This window comes from Tyto alba, unplaced genomic scaffold (genome assembly GCF_018691265.1).
Source record: "Tyto alba isolate M040663 unplaced genomic scaffold, T.alba_DEE_v4.0 Super-Scaffold_2, whole genome shotgun sequence".
Taxonomy (NCBI): domain Eukaryota; kingdom Metazoa; phylum Chordata; class Aves; order Strigiformes; family Tytonidae; genus Tyto; species Tyto alba.
Genome location: NW_024881282.1, coordinates 33,805,911 through 33,819,479, shown reverse-complemented (window position 1 = coordinate 33,819,479; position 13,569 = coordinate 33,805,911). Strand labels below are relative to the sequence as shown.

At 50.2% G+C, this 13,569-nt stretch overlaps 1 protein-coding gene across 6 annotated transcripts in view; it reads right to left on the bottom strand.

Moving 5' to 3' along the window:
• Positions 1-12,636, bottom strand: part of CACNA1I (calcium voltage-gated channel subunit alpha1 I) — a 178,022-nt gene extending 165,386 nt beyond the window's left edge. For 3 of the 6 annotated variants that reach the window (XM_032996854.2, XM_032996860.2, XM_042792996.1), the window contains exons 1-2: positions 12,174-12,636; positions 12,001-12,019 (exon numbers count right to left, since the gene is read on the bottom strand). The gene's annotated coding sequence lies outside the window, so the exon portion shown is untranslated. Of the gene's footprint in view, positions 1-5,130; positions 5,172-12,000; positions 12,099-12,173 lie in introns of those variants that run through there. The other 3 variants (XM_032996858.2, XM_032996855.2, XM_032996857.2) reach the window with 3 other exon arrangements.
• Between the last annotated feature and the right edge of the window lie 933 nt (positions 12,637-13,569).

Below are 13,569 nucleotides of genomic sequence, written 5' to 3'. Positions count from 1 at the left end.
AACACCATGAACACAGGTTGCAAAAGGGACTCAACTAAGCATAATGGGCAGAGACTGCAGGTGGACATAGGAACAGGGCTTATTCTCAGTGGCACCCGAGTACTGCAGAGCATGGTGCTTTTGCTAAAGAACATCACGTTGCTGGCTGGGTGCACTCAACGGCATCCTTGTTCTGGGAAAATGGAAAGCCAAACGTTGTCCATTAAACAGCACAGTGGAAGTGCCTGTCAAAGTGAGGGGAATGAAATAAACCCCAAAGCCTGGCTCTAGAGCGGTATTACAGCAACGCTCTTAGGAAAGAGAGCTTGCCCAAGGACTCCCCAATGTTGGCCTGATGGGCACTGCCTTCCTTTCACCCGGTTGGCATGCTCAAGCATCTGGAGTGCCCGTGTCACCAGCAAAGGTTTAAAAGCAACACAAGAGCCCTCAGACACACTGCAATGTGGAAAGGGTCATTCAGCAGCAGGAAAGGATGTGTCTGTCACCAAAATCCACAGCACAGACCTCGTCTCCTGATGTCCTGGCTGTAGGTTTTCCTCCCAGGCACTTGGCTCAGTCCCTTTCACTTTAGAAGCACGCAGCCTATGCACATCTCTGCTGACGCTGCTCTGCCTTCGCATGCTGCACCCTTGATGTTTCAGCCTGAGACCCCTTTGATGCCCACACTGCTGGATCCATGATCTCCATTGCTCTTCACAGCACTCATCTGCCAGGTCCGGCCAACCTTTCTGCCATGAGCTGCAGTCCCCTGTCATCCCCGGTTAAGACCCTGTGAGCTCTGCCTACCCACCCTGTTCTCTCAGCCCCCTGCTTCCAACATGCACTTTGAGCCAAAGCTTTGCTTGTTCTTCAAGGCTTGGTATTTGTCAGAACAAAAAGCAGCAAGTGCAGAGGGTTAGAAAGCAGACATAGGGTCCCTTAGGGGATAGCACAGAGACTCTTTGAATTCATTACTCCAAAAGTCTGCAGCTATTGGAAAGAAACAGCTATTGCGTCTCCTGACTGGCTTTGGGATGCTGTTCATAATTTTTTAACCCCTGTGACAAAAGCGGCAGCACATCCTTCCCACCATCCAGCACTTCTGTTTTCACTCTCACCATGTTTTTAACTCTGAGCACCCATGCAACTTCTTGTATCACCTTTTCCATTCCCTACTCCCACCAGCTCCCCATTACCTGCTCTGCGCTGGCTCCCTTGCAGGCTATTAACACGCAGTGGCTGAGCCCAGCTTCTTTCCCATTAACAACATGGAGGAGAAAGGTTAGCAGGGACAGCCAGGAGGAATGACTTATTACAGTGCTCAGGGCATCCACACTGACGAGGGCATGACAATTCCAAACTGCGATGTACAAAGCTTCATAATTAATAATACAACCGAGCAAAAGGATGGGAGAAACAACCTCATCAGCATTTCCCTGCTTTCCCTCCAAGCAAACGTTCAGGGCCTCTATCTCACCACTGCCAGATGCAGCTGGGACTTTGGGATGCAGCTCTGCCCATGTCAAACACATGTGCACAAATCGGGTAGTGGCTGCACCATGGGCAATTTATTGCTCCAATTTGTGCAGCCCAGAGTGACTCGTTAGGGGTCATACAGACACAGAGCCAGGTGAATCCCTTTGGAAATCCTGAAGCCAAATACAGACCTTGGGTGGCAGCTGCCCCACTGGAGATGTGAGTAATACCCCTTTCCTTCAAGAGATTAAATCCTGCTCTGCCACCCAAACCAGCCCTAAAGCTGTAATCACGGAGTATTTCCTACATTAAGCAGTATTAATACGCTGTACCAAAAGAGGGAGAGGGGAAACCCAAGTGATGGGCACTTCTGAGCTCTTTATGCAGAGTCAGCCTTCCTGTCTCAACTTTGAAGTGGAAGAGAGTGGTTTTCCTGCCAGAGACAGATCCAGGGTCCTCACCACTACCAGCTCAGATTTGGAGGTTGCAATTGGATATTTCCACTATTTTGGCCAGGCTGCAACTCATGCAATGCCGATCTTTTCTCTGGGATTGCAATTACTGGCTTTCCCATGCTGTAGTATTGCTGTGTAACTTGGTTGGAGTGAGCCTGATACAATTATTTCAACTTAGGAGAGGCCCTATTTAAATCAAAATGACCAAGAGGAGTGAGTTTGGCACACGTGCACATCTGCATACACAGAAAAACGTACATCAACAGAGAGGGTTCCTACCCGGATGAAAGACAGTAATAGTAAGACCAGACAGGATTACAGAACTCACCTTCGGGATGCCTCTAACCTCCCCATTGTGCAAATGTTGCTTACTGCGACAAGGTCAATACAAGAGGACAGTTAGATGGTTATGGGGTGGCCAGATGCACATTCTTCGCACTCAACCTTTTGCTCAGGCAAGCCTAACCCCAGCTGGCAGTGGCAGGCCAGACCCATCAGTAAAAATCAAATCTTCCCCACCCCTGACTTTTCTGGCCAAATGCCCTCCAAATGCACAAAAACATTCCCCTGAAAAAGTCACATACTGCTGAAGGAGCGATGCTACATCCGCTGCGCTTCCCTCCCAGGGGAAGGGAAGGTATTTGTAGGCTGGCAGCTCCTCCAGCTTCTCTCCCTGCACAGCCTGCACCAAAGCCTTCCCAGGAGCCAGGTCTCAAGTCTGCACTCCTCCTCCCACCATCCATCTCCAAGGGCCATTTAAAACCCCTGCCATCCTGAGCTGAGGCCCTGCTGGTCTTGCATCTGGCACACACACCTGCCCCGGACACAGGAGCTGGAAGGGAACTCATTGATTTGGCAGGCACAAGAGATGCTTCCAGCCTCTGGCTCAGCCCTTACCCGCTTCAGAGAAAGTTCCTGGTCCTGCCAGACTGCTGGGGAAGAAGGGAGAAGGATATGCTCTGAAACAGCAAGGAAAGAGTGGACTTAATGAGCAGGGGAGATTGCTCGGGAGAAAAAACAGATGTCAAGATTCAGGGAAAGTGCTTCAGATTGGGGGTGTCTGTCCCCAGGCGCCAATGTCCCCTCCTGGCGTACGCTGCTCAGAGGGGTCTCTGCTGAGGCACACTCTCCTCCAAGGCTGCAACTGGCATCCTGGGGCTGTTAACGCCATGCCCTGCCAGGCACACCCCAGTCAACCAAAACGTCATGAGCGAGCCAGCCCAAGGTGTCCTGCAGGCATCATGCCCCAGCTGAAACGGCCTCCTGGCTCCTCACCACCCCTCCTTGGCAGGGGTTCGGGAAGAGAGGGGCCATCAGGGACTGTGGGTGAGGGAGGGCTGACGGGACCTTTGCAATGCTCATGCAGGCCTTTCCTGAAAACCTCTAGGGTACGGACAAGATAGGAGAGACGATCGCATCTTGCCAGTAAAAGAGCCTTTTGCAGCCAGACAGGAGAGGGAAATACGGCATGGAGGAACCCAGAGCCTAGCGGGACATCTCCCCTCCTGCACGAGAGCATCGGCAGAGTTTACCCTCACCACCACCCCCCTTAACACAATTCCCTCGCCAGCCCACGTTGCCGTGGGGGCATCTCTTCCTGCCTGCACACTGCTCACACGGGCAACACCAGGCCCAGAAGCCGAGGTGAAAGAGCAGAGTATATTTCCTTTCAGAGCAGCCTTACATGCATACAGCACCTCCCATCCTGAGGGGACACAAGTCCTTTACAGGCCATCCATCACTACCATTCACCTGTTACTCAGAACTGGTAGGAAGCACAGCAGCCACTCCGTCCTGCTAACACCCCACACCACCTTTGGGGAAGAGGGACAAAAATGACAGCCTCCGGCTGGCGTCGCAGGGGAGAGCAAGACAGTCGCGTCAATCGGAGCGGCACCTGCGGCGCACGTATTTATTTATCATCTCCAAACCTCCATCCAAAAGTCGACAAGCATCTTGGTGCACGTCTCTTGCGGCTGGCTTCACAGAAACCTGGACTTCCTTAAGGACATCCCTGACTGCGTGGCGCATTTGTGAACGCGTGTGGATGACCCCATTCCGTAGCTGCACGTGCGCGTGTGCCTCCTGGGGTGGTCTGTAGTACACGGTTGTGAGCCCGTGTTTGTTTGTTGCTATAAATGGCAAGTGCTGGTTGTGTGTCGTCTTTGATGCATGCGTCTGGCTGTGGGGATGTGTTAGTCATACAGGTTTCACATTTTGAGCATTTGCAGTGGTACAATATAATTAGTGGTACACAGCTCCCTCTGTGTTTATGTTCATCTGGCATCGGCGTGTTTCTCTGCCTGTTCATGTGAGGCAGCGCCTGTTCTCATCTGCCTGTATGGGCATGGAGGTGTATGAATATCAGTAAGGAGCAGGATCACTTTTATTAGCAGCTAATCTGAAAGAGGAGCTTTTACGTCTCCATCATCTCAGTACCTTTTAATGCAACGGGACGTGGCAGAACCCAGCAGAAAGCATTTCAAATGGTGCCTGAACACATCGCTCACAGGTGCCCGTGTGCCCATGCACCCCTGAAACACGCCATCCCTGGCCTGCACCAGAGCCAGGGTCTCCCAGCTGCCCTGCTTGGTCAAACACCCATGACCTGTTCTCTTTCAGCTGCACACTGGGTGATTGCTGTGCCTTATCTCTGCACCTTATTACCCTCCATCAGATTTGCTCAGGAGCTTGCCAGCCTCCCCCCTTTCCACCCTGGCAATTTTGGATTCCTCCTCCTGCTCAGGACAGGGAGCAGAAGAAACTCTGCTATCCCACTGAGCAGGGGAAGGAGCAGTGTGGTCAGCACGGAACAAAATAACGACAAGCAAACTACCTGTCCTGAAGCCTTGGCGATACCCTGACTTCAACCCGTACCGCAGGCGGCACCCCGCAGCTGTAGGAAGAGCAAGGCCAGATCTCCTGGATTTTCCCCACCCTTATCATCACAGCTGATGTCCACCACGTCGTTTCCTGGGATAGCCCCATCCTGGGCATGGCTCTGGTCCCCATCCCTGGCTCAGCCGAGTAGGGATCTGCCTACGCTGTTAAGAAGCCTTTGGTCAAGCCTGAAGGAGGTGTTGGGGAGACCAGTAAAGATGTTGCTGGAGAGATGGGGAAAAGGTAAACAACGAGAGAAGAAAAGGCACAGAAGCAATATGGTCTCTTTGGGTTGAGGAGGTACAGAGGCATAGGAAGTTTCCTGGTGGAAAATCATTACCTGTCCTTAACTATTTGAGGCGTCTGAGACCCAGAGGTTAGCGCTACTGAAGACCTCATCTTCATCACATTGCTCCCCAGAGAATAAGCATGCTTGCTTTCAAAAAAAAAAAAAAAAAAAAAACCAAAACATTTTAATTTTTGGTGTCCCAAATAAACAGGTACCCAAAAATCTCCTTTTGGGGATGACTCCCCACTCTAGCAGATCCACCTATGGGGAGGTCCTGCCCCAGAGCCATTTTTTTCCCTTTCCAACCTGCCCCCCTCGCTCCCTGCAACCCCCTTGGGTCTGCACTGCTAGCAGCATTGCCTCCTCCTCGGGCACGCGGGCACCTTCCGCGTGAGCAGATTCCTGTCATGTCCTCTCACTTAAACCACCACTTAGCCAAGCTACACATCTTTAGCACTTAATCCTTGCTCATAAATTAATCTCCTTAGCCCTGTGGTCGTTCCGTGTGGATCCGCACTGAAAGTCGCCTCTCGCCTACCAATGCTCTGCCGATAATGATGTGCCAAGCACAGCCTTCCCGCAGGGCTGGCGCCGGGGACGGCCGCAGAGGCTGGCTGCCATCGTGATGTCTCTGTCGCTGGCCCCGTCACGCTGCAAGCCCATGTCTGATATGCCATCTACTGTCACACCTCAGTCTCGTGGCGTGTGCTGTCCCCCTCCCCACCCCTCACAAGGTCCTCAGACCGCGTGTTTCAGATTACACTGCCCCCAGATGCATTAGCTTACATTTTTCCTAAGATGAATCTCATTATGTTATTTTCTGCCCATCTTTCTGACCTCGCTGGTTCCCTTTGTGTTATTTTTCTGCGTCCCTACTGGCAGGCAAAAACCTGTTTTATCATCATCCGGGGAAGGTCATTTACACGCTGTTTACTCCCTCCTCCAGATCAGCAATGAAGACATCAACTAAGATGGGTCTGATGACGATGATGAAGAGGTCTTGTAGGCTCCCAGCAATGATGTCTTTGGGGCCGTTCTCACATCCTCAGCCCTTGAGCCAGAATATGAAGCGCTTGCAGGAGTGGCGAAATGTGCAAATACCTTGATTGTGCCTCCTGGAGAAGCCCATGCTGGGGGAACAGAGCTGCAGATCCTGCCCACCACGAGGGCAGATGGTGCCCAGAGTTGCACCTGCACTGAGAATGGATGGAAAAGGGCAGCCCAGGGCTGTGGCCAGGCTGGTCACTCCCACCCAGGCTAAGCCGGCAGTGAGAAGCTCTGCCCTTTTACACCATCCTTCTTGAACCACCCTCTCTGCCCCTTTTGTTCCGGTCCCGGTGCCCAGCCTGACCCAATGTCCCTTCAGGACCTGTTGCAGTGAGCAGGTGTAAGGAAATTGCAGCAAACAATGAGTGAGGAGACCCCAGTAGAACCCCTGCTCCTGTCACAGCACAGCACTGGATACAACCTCCCACCCCTGCACAAGCATCCTCACCCTGACTCCAAGCTTTGTCCCAACCCACATCCCTGCTCACATCTGGAGAGGAGATTCCCCCCGGGTAGAAAGGAAGGTGGGGAGAAGCAAGAGAGGAAGGAGCACCTCTAAAGGGAACACAAGGCTAAGTGATTTGGGGACATCAAGAGTTATATCTTACACTTCTACTCTCCCTATAAATTACTGTTCCTGCCCCCCCATCCCCTTCCTCCAAAGGAAATAATCAGCATAAACCCAGTTGTACATTTGGAGCAAGCTATGTCAAAAACAAAAACAGGAAGAGAGCTGAAGCTATGCGGAATGCAATGATGCCCCAGGCTCTGACTCTAGAAAGGAGAGCGAATATGGGAGAGAAATGTAGCTATGAAGACAGGAACCATCTAGAAGCAGAGAGGAGGCAACTCTGGCAGCTCTTCTGCAAAGGCCCACGGGCTGTTCAGTCTCAGGTCAGTAGATAGACCAGGACCTTGTGATGGCTCCCTGAGTGCCACATGATTTAACTACTGACACTGCTACTCATTTACGTAAGCCTGAAAAGTCCCTCTCTCTCCCTGCTGCCACCAGGGAAAAAAACCCAAATCAAAGCTTGGATGGTTGCTTGAATAGAGATCACCGAAAAGCAGCAAAGACAACAATGCAAGCATATCTGACCACAGACCTGAAATGGACCTCTGTAGTCCAAGTCCAATCCCTCTCCATAGCAGACAATTTTGCAAGGAAACTCAGTCCAAAAGAGTGCATAAACAGTCACCCTACCTGCCATCTCCCACCACCCCCACCTGCAAACTTAGAGTTTCTCTAAAGGCAAAATAGCGGAAAAAAATGCCCAAGGAAGACAAGCAACTGAGGGCATCACCACTTCTGAAAGTTCCTGCTGTGGGAGGAGATGCAAGATGATGCTGGGCACACTGCACACACGCACACGCTGCACACACTGCACACACACACACTGCAGCAGCAGAAACAGGATCCCATCCATCCCTGCCAGTCTGACCTATAGGAAAATCCATTCCTAACCTCCGTCCTGGAAAGCGACTTAGTCGAGCCTGTCAGCAAGACACACTAACCCAACACCTGAGAAATGTTTAACAAAACTAACCCCGCCTGAGCTCTCTATACAGTGCTATTTTTCTAGCCACAGCCAAACTCTGACACTTCAGAGAAAAGAAATAAAAACCTTCCACCCCCCTGCCCCAGTGGACACACCACACAAATTCTTTCAGTATCCACATCACAGCAGCAAAATCCTCGGTACTCACCACTTCACCAGCTACCAGCAGCACAGGTCAGCAGCTCCTCTCCACCCCGTTCAACCACATAGCCACAACCCCAAGCTTCAGTGGTTTCACATGGAAATGTCCCTTGCTAGACCTCCCCAGGACACCCCTGTCAAGCTTTATGTGGAGGCACGATGGAGCAGGATGTGCCTGCACTGCAGACAAAGGTTATGTCAGAAACCAGCTGCCTTTTTTTGGGGGGGGGGGTTTTTTGTAATATACACACACACTCGATAAGAGGGAAACAACCTTTTCTTTTGGAGGCACCCCTCTGATCCTGCCTTGGTCACACAGAGATTGGGCTGCTGTACTGCACTCTGCGGGTGCTGGAGAACACAAGCTACTGCAGAAAACACCAACAAGCAGCATTTCACACCAAGAGCCCTCGGCACATCCACTCACCGACTGGCATGGACCGGCAACAGCCCCGATGACTGAGCCTGGTTTAGCCAAGAGACCACCTCCCTCCTGCGCCACCTCAGCAGCACACACCTCCAGACCAAGGCAAGCAACAAGGCATTTTCTGAGTTCTCATTGCAATTAGTCCCTGATACACTGGGCTGATTGCTCTTCAGGGCACACCGCAGTGCTTCAAACACGGTGGCCTGACGAGTACCGGGAAAGTGAGGAGTTTATTACCAAGTTAGTGGGTTGATTTATGCAGTCTGAGTTATGATTAGAGGGCTTAAATAAATTTTGTATCGGCATAAGACATTTTTCAAACCACACTGTGATTTCTAAGAGCTTCAAGGTAGCATTTCAGACACAGATAAATAAACTAAATAGGGTGACTATAATAGGTCATTACAAACAACTACACATCTCTGCATAACTGAGAAAAAAACCTTTACTTTCCAATAACAGGTTTGGGTTTTGTAGATCTTGAACACTTAAAATCAGCCAAACATTATCCTATCTTAGAGATTTTAGAAAAATACTGCTAAGAAATGGTACTACCTGCTCTTGCACATCCACCTGCACCACTTGATTTCTGAGCCCATCCATGGACCCAGCAGTTTTAGCAAGGCTCTGTGCAAGTTCAGCCATTCACCTGCTTGCTTGAATTTGCAGGATTAGGACTTTGATTTAATAAGAGATAAAATCTATTTTAAATCAGTGGCCAGCTCTTTTAAAGATTCCTAACACTGTGTGTGCATTTCATGAGTTTCCAGCTGTAGATACTTGTTCTCTTTGAGACAAATGAATAAAAATTGGTTTCAACGTGTTTTTTTCCCCAGGAAAAAAAAAAAAAAAAAAAAAAAAAAAGCTGACCAAGCATATGGCTTCTTTGCAGCAGAGCCCAGAATTGCAGACTTCTCCCAGAATCAAAGTTGGCCAAGACTCAGCCTAAGCCCCCCTGGTCTGGGTTATCCCCCCTGGTGTACCTTGCTGTGGGTGGGACAGGGCAGGGCTGTAGCACTAAGTAGGGTTGTAGGTTGGGACCATGTCACACTGGCTGTGGACACATGGGTTCTCCAAAGCCGGATCAGGCAGCGGTAATGCAGCCAGGTGTGATGTGAGTTGGTGGAAGGAAGGCAGAAAGGAAGGCAGGAAGGCAAGAAAGAAGGCAGGCAAGCAAGCAGGCAGGAAAGAAGGAAGCAAGCAAGCAAGAAAAGCAAGCCCGGGACTAGAGGAGAAGCCAGAGCTGCAGCCTGGGGCACAGGTGCATTACCGGTGTTTCGAGGATGCCCAGGGCTGGACCTGCGAGAAAGGTGCTGCTGATGGTGGGAACAAAGGTGGGGACACAGGAAAGTTTGCCCAGCACTGCAGGTGCACCCTGATAGACCCCAAGCAGCCCAGTCAGTCTCCTCATATCCCAGCCACGGCCACCATGCCTATCCAGAAACACCCACAGGCAAGCAGGGAAGCATCTCGTGAATCAGCATCCCCCCCTCCTGTGACGCTTCCCCTCGCTCCCTTGACAGCTGTGGCGGCGCTGGTCCCGCTCCAGCCAGGTCCACTGCCTGAAAACACTCCTGAGGCAGCAACAAGGGGAGACTTCGTAAGAGAAAACGTGAGGACAGGTTGGCGTAACCCCCTCGTTGTGATAGGCACTGTCAGATCGATCTAAGCTTCCCAAGGCAAACCCCTTAGACGTGGCAGATGGAAGCTCCTTCCTGCTCCCCCTGACTCTCCTCTGAGATATTCACCACCAAATCCCCTGGCAAGGCACACCTGCACCTGCTGCTGCATCAAGGTGGCCAGTGATTAGACACATGCTTTCCAGTGAGATCTGCAGGAAAACTGTTTTGCCCCACCTTCCTGCTACAGCCAGGGCCAAGGCTTTCCCCGACGGGTACTGCACCCTCTCCCAGCCGTCCCGGTGCAAAAGCCCGGCCAGTGGGCAGGGAATCCAGCGCAATGCCCAGATCCGATCCCTGCCTGCCTCCCGGCTCCCCTGGGGGACAATCGTGGCACTGGACCTTCACCAAGAGGCTTGTACAGCTGCCGCCGTTCTGAGGAAGCTCACATTTGATGCCAGTGTCATGAAAATATTATGTTATTTAATGGAGAGAGAAATAAATGCTCTCGGTCCAGCGGCATCAGCCCTTGCGGGCAGCGGGTAGCTGCCTCCTGCCTGAGGCTGTGCTCCTGCCCAGACCCGAGGGATGGGTCAGTGCTGGCTGGGGGAAAGATGCTCAGAAAGTGTCCTTAAAATCTGAAGGGGAAGGGGGGCAGAGACAAGGCTCTTGAATTCCCTTCTCAGTGCTTTGAATTAAAAGTTTCTTTGCAGGTAGGATGTTCAGAAGACAATGAGCTTGTGGATTTCCTTCCACAGATAGAGAAGTTTACGTGTTGGAGTGAAAACATCGAGGGGAGAGGGAGGTGGAGGGTCAGCAGACCCCTTCCTTCTTCTGACATAATAAATCCTCAACCACCAGCCCAAATTTAAGACCAAGATCTCTGCAATACCACACAGAAACAACTGACAATTAACATAACAGTCTTCTAAGCGACAGAGATGCAGAACGACTAGCAACCCCCAGATCAATGAGAAAAACACTTCCTATTAGCAGAAAGAAAATGCAGAGCAAGTTCTGCTTTTTGATGTTTACCATTTTTCTTTGTAATAATTTGCAGGGAAATGATGCATGTTTGGTTTTTGTTTCTGTGTTTTGTTTTGGTTTTTTTTTTTCAAACCCTTGGTACTTTTCACACAGCTGCTGTTACCAAGAAGCAAAAGGTATCTATAAAGAGTGTTATGAAAACCAGTACTGGCAGAAAATATGCCACATAATTGCCAGTCAACAATGTCTAACATTATTTCTGGTTCTATTTTTTTTTTTAATTATTATATTCCTCTCACCCTGACTCCAGCCAACAGCTTCCAGTGATGTACAGAAGATGATGCATTTGCTATATTAAAGTACATCCTATTCCCTGTCCCTTTTCAGACACTTTGGATGTTGCACACTCAATTGAAATGCAATAATAATCATAATCAAAACCAGAAAAGACGATTTATGAAACCTAAATCCAAGACCTAACTCTTGCTTTGCGAAATAAAAAAACCACCCCAAACCCAAGAAGCCCCTAAACAGTGAGATGGTTTTAAGAAAAGTTATATATATACAAGTCTCAGACAGTTACCTCTCCAGAGAGGAGATTTTGTAAACCTTCCTCTTTCCCACCATCCTTCCCCATCATAACAGTGCAAACTAACCAGGGCTATATTTGAAATTCCTGGGATTATTCACACTCCTTGTATCATGTATAATCATGTATAAAGAGCTGCTGAAACGTGTGAGAAAAACATTCCCTGCTGCAATCGCTCATGGACATGACCTGCTGGACACACAGTCGTTCCCTTTCCACCACTACCCCGACCAAACAACACACCAAAATCAATTATTGCTACTTGTTGGGTAAACAGAGGCAGTCTCACATACATGGGCACCGCACACGAACATACATGTACAGCTGGACATGCACAGAGAAATAACTTTCCTCTCTGGAAAGACAGAATTATTAACATTACAGACATGTCTACCCTCAGCCTTTACTTCTGCCAGAGAGGAAACAGGTACGAAACAAAACAGGAATGATGCAGGTACACGGGTGGGCACAAGTTTTCTATTAAAAGGACAGCAAAACCAAGTGAAATGAGACAGACATAAGGTTAGCCAGGTGTGCATGCGTCTCACCTACCTTTGCATGGAAAAGAAATCTCCAAGGGAGAAGTGTCCAAGTCAGAGAAGCAAAATAAAACAATAATGAAGACGCTTTGAAAAAATTCCCCCACCAAGAAGAAAAAACATTCCCCCCACCACCACCACCTCCCCCCCTCGCACACAGGCACACTCACACAGAGACACACACACCTCAGCGCCTCGGGCGGGGGGAAAAATAGGAGAAAAAAGATCAGGATCAGCTGAGTGACAGGGAGCAAAGAACCTGCAGGCGAGAAGCGGGGAGTTGTGTTAGATCCGTGGCTGCAAGGACTGAGCGTGTGCAGGAAGGAGATGTTTTAAAAGGAGAATACATGGTAAGAAATTGTGGCTGCTCAGGCTTGGAGTCTGAAGCTCTGGAGTCAGAGCAAAAGAAAAGAGGGAAAAAAAAGGACCTCTTCCTTTGCAGGAGGGTTTGGGGGGTTTTGTCTGTGTGTGTGTGTGTGTTTTTTTCCAGGCGGGTGGTGTTAAGAAGTGACAGAAGCTTCCTTCCAAAAAGACCAGAGGGTCAAAATAATCGCGGGGTGCTGGGAGGTGATGGAGGTGTGGGTGGGGGCAAGTTTAGCTATTCCATGGTGGGAAAGCGAGGAGGAAGGGCTGGTGTGTGGTTTCTGTCTGTCTCTCTCTTTCTATCTGTGTCTTATGGTATGTTCACCAACGGCTTACGGAGCGAACTGCACAGTGAAAGAGAGAGAATAACTGTACAGGCAGAGAGGAGTGAAACGCCGTCCTTACAGTGACACCAAATGTCTTTAGGGGAAACCTACAATTAGAGGCACATAAGGGAGGAATTCTAGCAACAGCAGAGTAAAGGAAGATATTTCCTTGCACATCACTGAACACCCACACCTATGGCGGGGTCTCAGGACAGCAGAGCTTCCCCTGCCTTCAGCCGACTCATCCTTCCTTTTCTGATGGGCACAGACTTCGACATGCTTGCCTCGCCCTGAACTTGTGAGCATGTGTCCTGTCCCTCCGCAGGTCACAGACCGAGCAGGTTAGAGAATTAACCCTCAGGAACAGTTAAACAACCCCCCCAAAAAAATCCCGCCCTCAAAACCAGTCCCACCTCTCCCCCCATCCTACTCCCAGATCTGCTATGGGAACTCAGGCCATCGGAACAACTTGCTGAAAATTAGTTTCCTACTCGTTTCGTGAAGCTGGGGGGATGGATAACACACAGGGATCCCACCGACCAGGGGCTAGAACAGAGTGTGGCTGCCCCGAGCCCCCTTCAATGGAAGGCCAGCCCAGCCGTCTCCCCCACTGGTCCCATCCCATGGCTGAGCAGCCTGGCCCCACGCCAGCACAGGCTCCTCATCCTCGGAGCAACAACCTTCAATTTACCTGCTGAGGATCCCCAAGTCAGCTCTGGGAAAGAGACGCTACGTGAAGCCATCACAGTCCTCAAGGTTTTTAATGCGTTTTACCTGTTCAGACCAATAAAACCCCAGACGTTATGAGAGACAGAGATATTCTTGCTTCTGCCACGGGCATGTATTGTAAATAAGCAGCTAAAAAATTGCCCAGCTCCCAGCTGGGGTGTGGT